This window comes from Macrotis lagotis, chromosome 7, assembly GCF_037893015.1.
Source record: "Macrotis lagotis isolate mMagLag1 chromosome 7, bilby.v1.9.chrom.fasta, whole genome shotgun sequence".
NCBI classification, from domain to species: Eukaryota; Metazoa; Chordata; class Mammalia; order Peramelemorphia; family Peramelidae; genus Macrotis; species Macrotis lagotis.
Genome location: NC_133664.1, coordinates 148,181,091 through 148,189,635, shown reverse-complemented (window position 1 = coordinate 148,189,635; position 8,545 = coordinate 148,181,091). Strand labels below are relative to the sequence as shown.

At 36.0% G+C, this 8,545-nt stretch overlaps 1 pseudogene; it reads right to left on the bottom strand.

The window, feature by feature from the left end:
• Window positions 1–3,058: 3,058 nt before the first annotated feature.
• On the bottom strand, window positions 3,059–4,221 carry LOC141493873 (eukaryotic initiation factor 4A-I pseudogene; annotated as a pseudogene).
• Window positions 4,222–8,545: the final 4,324 nt, after the last annotated feature.

Here is an 8,545-nt window from a genome sequence, read left to right as displayed (position 1 = left end):
TTATGTTCAGGCTCTGTCTGTGCCATAGTTTCTTCCCAGCCCAGTTCTGTCTTGTTCCAGCATTCTGTAAGGGTTCAGACTTTTTGTGTGTTTAGGACCATTTTCTACTGACTCGCTATTTAGCTGCAACTTATGCTGTTGTCTAGCTGCCAGTATCTGGGCTTCATTGTGGCTAAAGGCCACCCATTGTCTTTCTGTTTTACTGTCTGGTTGGGATTTTCTTTTCTTTTTCCCTTGAAGAGACATACCTTCACTGAAGAACTTCCACTAAATCTATGATTCTAAACTTATTTTGTTAATTCCTGTGTGGTGGCTTCATTTTCAGGTTTAGTAGGGGAAAGCTCCAGGATCATGTCAGTTTCAGGCTGTCATTTTTGGCTCTGACCTAGAAGTTCCTTCTTTGATTTTTTTTCTCATATTTTGGTACTGGAGAACAATTCACAGTGTCATCCACAGCTTCACAAGTCATACCCCATCTGCCATTCTTTTTTGAGATAGTGTTTTGCCCATCCATTTTCCCAAGTTAACTTTCAATAGATTACCCCTTTCTTGGACTTTCTTAATAATTTTGTGATGTGTTATTGGGCATTTCCCCAAGATTCTTCTGTTGAGTGAAGTGTCTACTAACAGATATTATTTGTTGAGAACACAATTTGTTTGTCTACTATCCTAGTGCTATGGATGTTAAGACACTCCACAGATTTGTTCACTGGGATGACTGGTAAGGATTTCCACCATCTTTCTCTTTGGATCATCTGCATTGAGGATGCCAGGTGTCTATTCCTTCAGTGATTAGGCATGGTTGTGTCACCTGGTGCTGTCTCTGGGTTATCCGACCTGGAGCACCAGTAGCTTGGTCATTGGGCTAGACCCTCTGGGTTGCAAATGCCAGGGCTTTACCACCGGGGTTGGGTTGCCCTGTCCAGTTATGGGCTGATTGGGGATCTGGGGAAACAACATTGGAGCTCTCCCAGCCTGCTTGTTGTGCAGCTGATCCATTGCATCTGATTTGCAAGAGCCTCCATTAGAGACTTCTCCCACAACTAAGGACTCCAAGTTAGTCCCCATCTCACCTGGTGAGACTTTGCTGGAAGATGTTCCATTCTGTTCTTTTGTCAATTCAGCAACTCCAAAATTACTTTATAGGCTTGATTAATGTTATTTCTGAGGAAAATCCAGGAGAGCTTAAGAAAACTCCTTGCTTCTTTCTTCCATCTTGAGTGGAAGATCTATCTAATATTTCTTGTTAGCACTTTGTGAATGAGCTACCTTCTTTTCTGATAATTCATTTTTATGAGAAAAGAAAAATGGTATTCCATTGCAAATAAGTTACATCCTTTGTCTGCTAATATCATTGAAATTATTATATTTGATTATTAATATCACAGTAGAATATTAGTGTCCTTTTCAAAATTGGACCACATTTCCTTTGTTCATTTCATTTTGATTGAGTAGCTTAATCCATATCTTGACCTAAATACAAAATCTATTTAAGATGTTTTAAAGTTTAAGGTTATATTCAGTGGAGTAGAGAGAGGAAATGATTTTTGTAGGAGGTAGCACTTCAGCCAAATTTTGAATAATGTTAACCATTTCAAGATGAGGCAAAAAAGAGTACTTAAGTCAAGAGGGAAAGCCTATGCAAAGCCACAGAGGTAAGATTTAAAGCAGTTTATGCAGAGAATAGCAAGTAATCCACTAGGTATGGAAGGTAGAATTCAGATAATACATAAGGTATAATTATTAATCTGAAAAGAAAGACTAGAATCATATTGTGAGATTTTTTTAATATCAGAAATTTTGTTTCTGTATATATGTGTATATGTTTGCTTTCTTTTATTTGTTTTGTTGTTTTTTTTTTAATCCAAGAAGCAAAAGGGAGTCTCTAAAACCTCTTGAGCATTTGTGAGAGGAATGGTCAGATCTATGTTTTCAGAATGTTAATTTGGCAGGTCTGTGATACAGTGGAGAGATTGGAGGTAGTAAGATTCAATTTGAAGACACTTGTCTCTTTCCATTAGTAACCCATCCATTTAGTGAGGTCTATGGATTTATGATCTTTAAAGATTAAAACAATCCTGAAACTCATACATCCTCATTGACTCTTTTCACTAAAACCCCTCCTTCTTTCTTTTTTATAATGGAAAAGACAGTTTGATCATTGAAGAGGTCCATTTTAGCCGGGAGTCATCACTACTTCTCTCTCCTTTCATCAACTTTTGATGTGTTGTCCTCTCACATTATATCGTGAATGGATTTTGCCCCTGTGCCTAAGTACCTATACATGGTGGATGCTACATAAATGTCTATAAATCAACTAACCAATTTTAACAAGTTTCTGAATCAAGAGGATCTGCCCAAGCATTATGTCTATGTGATTAAAGACAGGGGAATAGTTTAGATAATAGAAAGATGGAATATTTAAACTCAATAATACTTTGCAAATTATTGACTTACACAATCTATTGTAAAGAAAGTGGGTAAGCAAGAAATGAGACTAAAACAACAGCTAGTTACCTCAATGACTAGAGAACTGAACCTGGAATCAAAAAACATAATTTCAAACCTAACTTGTTTTTTGTTTTAATTTTTGCAGGGCAATAGAGTTGTGATTGAGCAAGGTCACATAGATAGGTAATTATTATTATGTGTCTGAGACTGGATTGAACTCAGGTCCTCCTGCCTCCAGGGCCTGTGTTCTATTCACTGTTCCACCTAAAAGCCCCCAAACCCAGATTTTGATAGTATTTATAGTACACTTAGCAAGTCACTCAAAATCAATTTCTGATATTTTTTCTTTTTTTTAAAATAAATTCATTTATCTAATTGATTTCTTTTTTTTGTTTGTTTTTCCTTTTGCCTCAAAAATTTTAATTTATTCAAAGTCAAAAAAAAGGAAAAAAAATGACAAAGGTGTCCATCCCTTATTCCCCCCTCCCATTCAATGCCCCCTCTCCCCATCCCAGAGTGCAGGACCCTGGGTGAAATCAGGTGGGGAAGCCCCTCAGATGAGGTCAGCCACATTGAGAGGCATATCCTCAATGGAGGTGTTATAGAAGGTCTCGATGTCTCAAAGAATCCTCTTGTCTTCCTCTGTCACCATGTTGATGGCTATGCCTTTATGACCAAAGCGTCCACCACGGCCAATTCTGTGAATATAATTCTCCCAGTTGGTGGGAAGTTCATAATTAATAACCAAAGATACTGGCTGAACATCAATACCTCTGGCCAATAGGTCAGTGGTAATAAGCACCCGACAGGAACCTGAGTGAACTCCCTCATGATTACATCACATTCTTTTTGGTCCATGTCTCCATGCATTGCAGAGACAGTAAAGTCACAGGCATGCATTTTCTCAGTGAGCCAATCCACCTTTCGTCGGGTATTGATGAAGATAATAGTAAGCGTTTCATACAGATCACACAAGTTATCTAGCTTCCACCCCTCTCTTTCCACATTTATGTAAAACTAATGAATGCCTTCCAATGTCAACTCCTCCTTCTTGACTAGAATCCTGATAGGATCCCTCATAAACTTCCTGGTCACTTCCAGGACATCTGAGGGCATGGAGGCTGACAGGAGTACCACCTGAGTATTGCCACTGAGTTTCTGGAATATATCAGAGATCTCGTCCTTAAACCCATGACTTAATGTTTCATCTTCTTCATCCAGAACAAACATCTTGATGTATTTAGGAGTTAAATATCACCGGTTAAGTATGTTAAAGACACGGCCTGGGGTGCCCACAATGATGTGGGGAACTTCATCTGCAATTTCTGACCCTCAGCTCTAACGTTAGGTCCTCTAATGCAGGCATGGCACGAGGCCCCCATATAGTCTCCAAGTGCCTTCACTACCTTTTGGATCTTTTGAGCTAGTTCTCTAGTGAGTGCCAAAACCAAGGCCTGTGTGGCCTTTAAGTCCAGTTCAATCTGTTGCAAAATGGAAATGGCAAAGGTAGCAGTCTTCCTGGTCCCAGACTGGGCTTGAGCAATCACATCATAAACCTTGATACAAGGAAGAATTGCACGTTACTGAATAGCAGATGTCTTCTCAAAACCATAGGCATATATTCCAGGAAGAAGTGATTTTGAGAGGTTCATATCATCAAAACTATCCACAATCTCATTCCAGTTACTCTCGATGACACCATCAGGGTCCATTCCATCAGGGCCACTGTCTCTGGATCGGGAATCCTGACTCGCAGACATGATCCTGGGAACTAGGTCTAATTAATTTCAAAGGTTGTTTTCAACAAACATTTCTGTAAGGTTTTGAGTTTCACATTTTTCTCCTTCTCATTGACAGAAAGCAATCTAATAAAGATTATGCATGTATAAGTATGTTAAGCATATATCAATATTAATCATGTTGTGAAAAAAAGAATTAGAAGGAAAAGGAGGAAAAAACATGAAAGGTGAAAAAGGCATATAAGACTAATTTTAAAAATCGAGAGTAGAAAGTTTAGTTCTTCATTAAGACTCCATAGTTCTTTCTCTGTATGTGGATGTTATTTTCCATGACAAGTCCGTTAGAATTGTCTTTGATTAATGTACTGCTGAGAGTAGGAAGTACATAATATTTGGTTATCACACAATGTTGCTATTAATATGTTCTGATTATTCTGCATCTTCTAATTTCATTGAACACCAATTTATGCAAGTCATTCGAGGATTTGTGAAGTCCAATCACTCATGATTTCTTACAGAATAATAATACTCCAATACATGCATATACCGCAATTTGTTCAGTCCATCCCCAAGTGTTAGGTATCCCCTCAATTTGTAATTATCACTATAAAAAGAGTTGCTATTAATATTTTTTGATATACAGATTTTTTTATCCTTTCTTATGATTTCTTTGGGATACAGAGTTAGAGGAAAGGGTCTGCAGTTTTACTGCATTTTGGAAATACTTCCAAAGTATTCTCCAGAAAGACTGAATCAATTTACAACTCCAACAAGATTGCACTCTGGTTCTAGTTTTCCCACATTCACAGCAACATTGATCATTTTCCTTTTTTCTCATATTAGGTAATCTGATAGGAAGGAAGGGACTTTTCAGAATTATTTTCATTGCCATTTCTTTTTTTTAATTAAAGATATTATTTGAGTTTTACAATTTTCCCTCAATCTTGCTTCCCTCCCCCCACCCCACCCCACAGATAGCACTCCCTCAGTCTTTACTTTGTTTCCATGTTGTACCTTGACCCAAATTGGGTGTAATGAGAGAGAAATATCCTTAAAGAAAATAGAATTCTCAGAGGAAATAAGATCAGACAATAAGATAGCTGTTTTTTTCCAAATTAAAGGGAATAGTCCTTGTACTTTGTTCAAACTCCACAGCTCCTTATCTACATACCAATGGTACTCTCCTTTGCAGACAGCCCTAAATTGTTCCCAATTGTAGCACTGATGGAATGAGCAAGTCCTTCAAGGTTGAACATCACACCTATGTTGCTGTTAGGGTGTACAGTTTTTTCTGGTTCTGCTCATCTCACTCAGCATCAGTTCATGCAAATCCCTCCAGGTTTCCCTGAAATCCTGTCCCTCCTTGTTTCTAATAGAACAATAATGTTCCAAGACATACATATACCACAGTTTGCTAAGCCATTCCCCAACTGACAGACATTTAGTGGATTTGCAATTCTATGGCACCAAAAACAAGGGTGCTATAAATATTTTTGAACAAGTAATGTTTTTAACCTTTTTCTTCATCTCTTCAGGGTATAGACCCATTAATGGTATTGCTGGGGCAAAGGGTATGCACATTTTTGTTGCCCTTTGGGCATCGTTCCAAATAACTATCCAGAAGGGTTGGATGAGTTCACAGCTCCACCAACAGTGTAATATTGTCCCAGATTTTCCACATGCTTTCTGACAACGATCATTATCCTTCCTGGTCATACTGGTCAATCTGAGAGGTGTGAGGTGGTACCTCAGAGAAGCTTTAATTTGCATTTCTTTAATAATTAATGATTTAGAGCATTTTTTCATATGGCTATGGATAGCTTTGATCTCCTCATCTGTAAATTGCCTTTGCATATCCTTTGCCCATTTGTCAATTGGGGAATGGCTTTTTTTTGTTTGAAAGATATGACTCAGTTCTCTGTATATTTTAGAAATGAGTCCTTTGTCAGAATCATTAGCTGTAAAGATTCTTCCCCAATTTACTACTTTTCTTTTGATTTCGATTACATTGGTTTTATCTGTGCAAAAGCATTTTAATTTAATGTAATCAAAATCATCTAATTGGTTTTTGGTGATGTTCTCCAACTCTTCCTTAGTCATAAACTGGTCCCCTTTCCATAGATCTGACAGGTAGACTAGTCCTTTATCTTCTAATTTGCTTATAGTATATTTTTATGTCTATGTCCTGTAACCATTTAGATCTTATCTTGGTAAAGGGTGTGAGGTGTTGGTCTAATCTAAGTTTCTTCCATACTGACTTGCAATTATTACAGCAAATTGTATCAAAGAGGGAGTTTTTATCCCAATGGCCGGACTCTTTGGGTTTATCAACCAGCAGAGTACTATAGTCCTTTAGTGCTTTTACACCTAGTCTATTCAACTGGTCCACCACTCTATTTCTTAACCAATACCAAACAGTTTTGATGACTGATGCTTTATAATATAATTTTAGATCGGGTAGTGCTAAGCCACCTTCATTTGAATTTTTTTTCATTAAGCTCCTGGCAATTCTTGACTTTTTATTTCTCCATATGAATTTACTTAAAATTTTTTCTAAGTCATTAAAGTAATTTTTTGGAATTTTGATTGGTAGGGAAGTAAACAGATAGTTTAGTTTTGGTAGAATTGTCATTTTTATTATATTAGCTCTCCCTATCCATGAGCAGTAGATATTTGCCCAGTTATTTAAATCTGATTTAATTTGTGTGAGAAGTATTTTATAATTGTTTTCAAAAAGATTCTGAGTCTGTCTTGGCAAATAGACTCACAAATCTTTTACACTGTCTGAGGTTACTTTGAATGGGATTTCTCTTTCTAGCTCTTCCTGCTGTTTCTTGCAAGACATATATAGAAAAATTGAGGATTTATGAGGGTTTATTTTATAACCTGTAGCTTTGCTAAAATTGCTAATTGTTTTCAGTAGGTTTTAGATGATTTCTTGGGATTCTCTAGGTAGACCATCATGTCATCTGCAAAGAGTGAGAGTTTTGTCTCTTCCTTCCCAATTCTAATTCCTTCAATTTCTTTTTCTTCTCTAATTGCTGATGCTAACATTACTAATACAATATTGAATAGTAGTGGTGATAATGGGCACCCTTGTTTGACCACTGATCTTATTGGGAATTCTTCTGTCCTCTCTCCATTTAATATAATGCTTGATGATGGTTTCAGATAGATCCTGCTAATTATTTTAAGGAACAGTCTGTTTATTCCAACACTCTCTAGTGTTTTTAATAGGAATGGGTGCTGTATGTTGTCAAAAGCTTTTTCAGCATCTATTGATATGATCATATGATTTCTGATAGGTTTGTTGTTGATATAATTGAGTATACTAACAGTTTACCTAATATTGAACCAACCCTGCATTCCTGGAATAAATCCTACTTGATCATAATGTATTATCCTAGTGATGACTTGTAGTCGTTTTGCTAAGATTTTATTTAGGATTTTTACATCTATATTCATCAGGTAAATAGTTCTATACTTTTCTTTCTCTTTTTTAACTCTTCCTGGTTTAGGTTAACAGTACCATATTGGTTTCATAGAAAGACTTAGGCAGAGTTCCATCTTTCCCTATTTTTCCAAAAACTTTATATAGGATTGGAACCAATTCTTCCTTAAATGTTAGGTTAAATTCAGTTGCGAATCCATCAAGCAATGGAGATTTTTTTTTAGGGAGTTCAATAATGTCTTGTTGAATTTCTTTTTCTGAGATAGGGTTGTTTAGGTATTTAATCTCTTCTTCATTTGACCTGGGCAACTTATATTTTTGTGAATATTCATCTATTTCACTTAGATTATCAGATTTATTGGCAAAGAGTTGGGCAAAATAATTTTGAATTATGACTTTAATTTCCTCCTCATTGGTGGTGAGTTCACCTTTTTCATTTATAATACTAGCAATTTGATTTTCTTCTTTCTTTTTTCAATCAAATTGACCAGAGATTTATCAATTTTATTAGTTTTTTTTTCATAATACCAACTTTGGGTTTTATTTCTTAATTCAATAGTTTTTCTGCTTTCTATTTTATTAATTTCTCCTTTAATTTTTAGAATTTCTAATTTGGTATTTGGGGATTTTTGATTTGTTCTTTCTCTAATCTTTTAGTTGCATGTTTAGTTCATGGATTTCCTCTGTCTCCAATTTATTCATATAAGCATTTAGAGCTATAATATATCCCCTGAGAGTTGCTTTGATTGAATCCAATAGGTTTTGGTATGTTGATTCATTATTATCATTATGTAGGATAAAATAGTTAATTTTTTCTATAATTTGTTTTTTGGTCCACTCATTTTTTTTAAAACGAGGTTATTCAGTTTCCAATTTGCTCTGTGTCTATATCTCATTGGCCCAG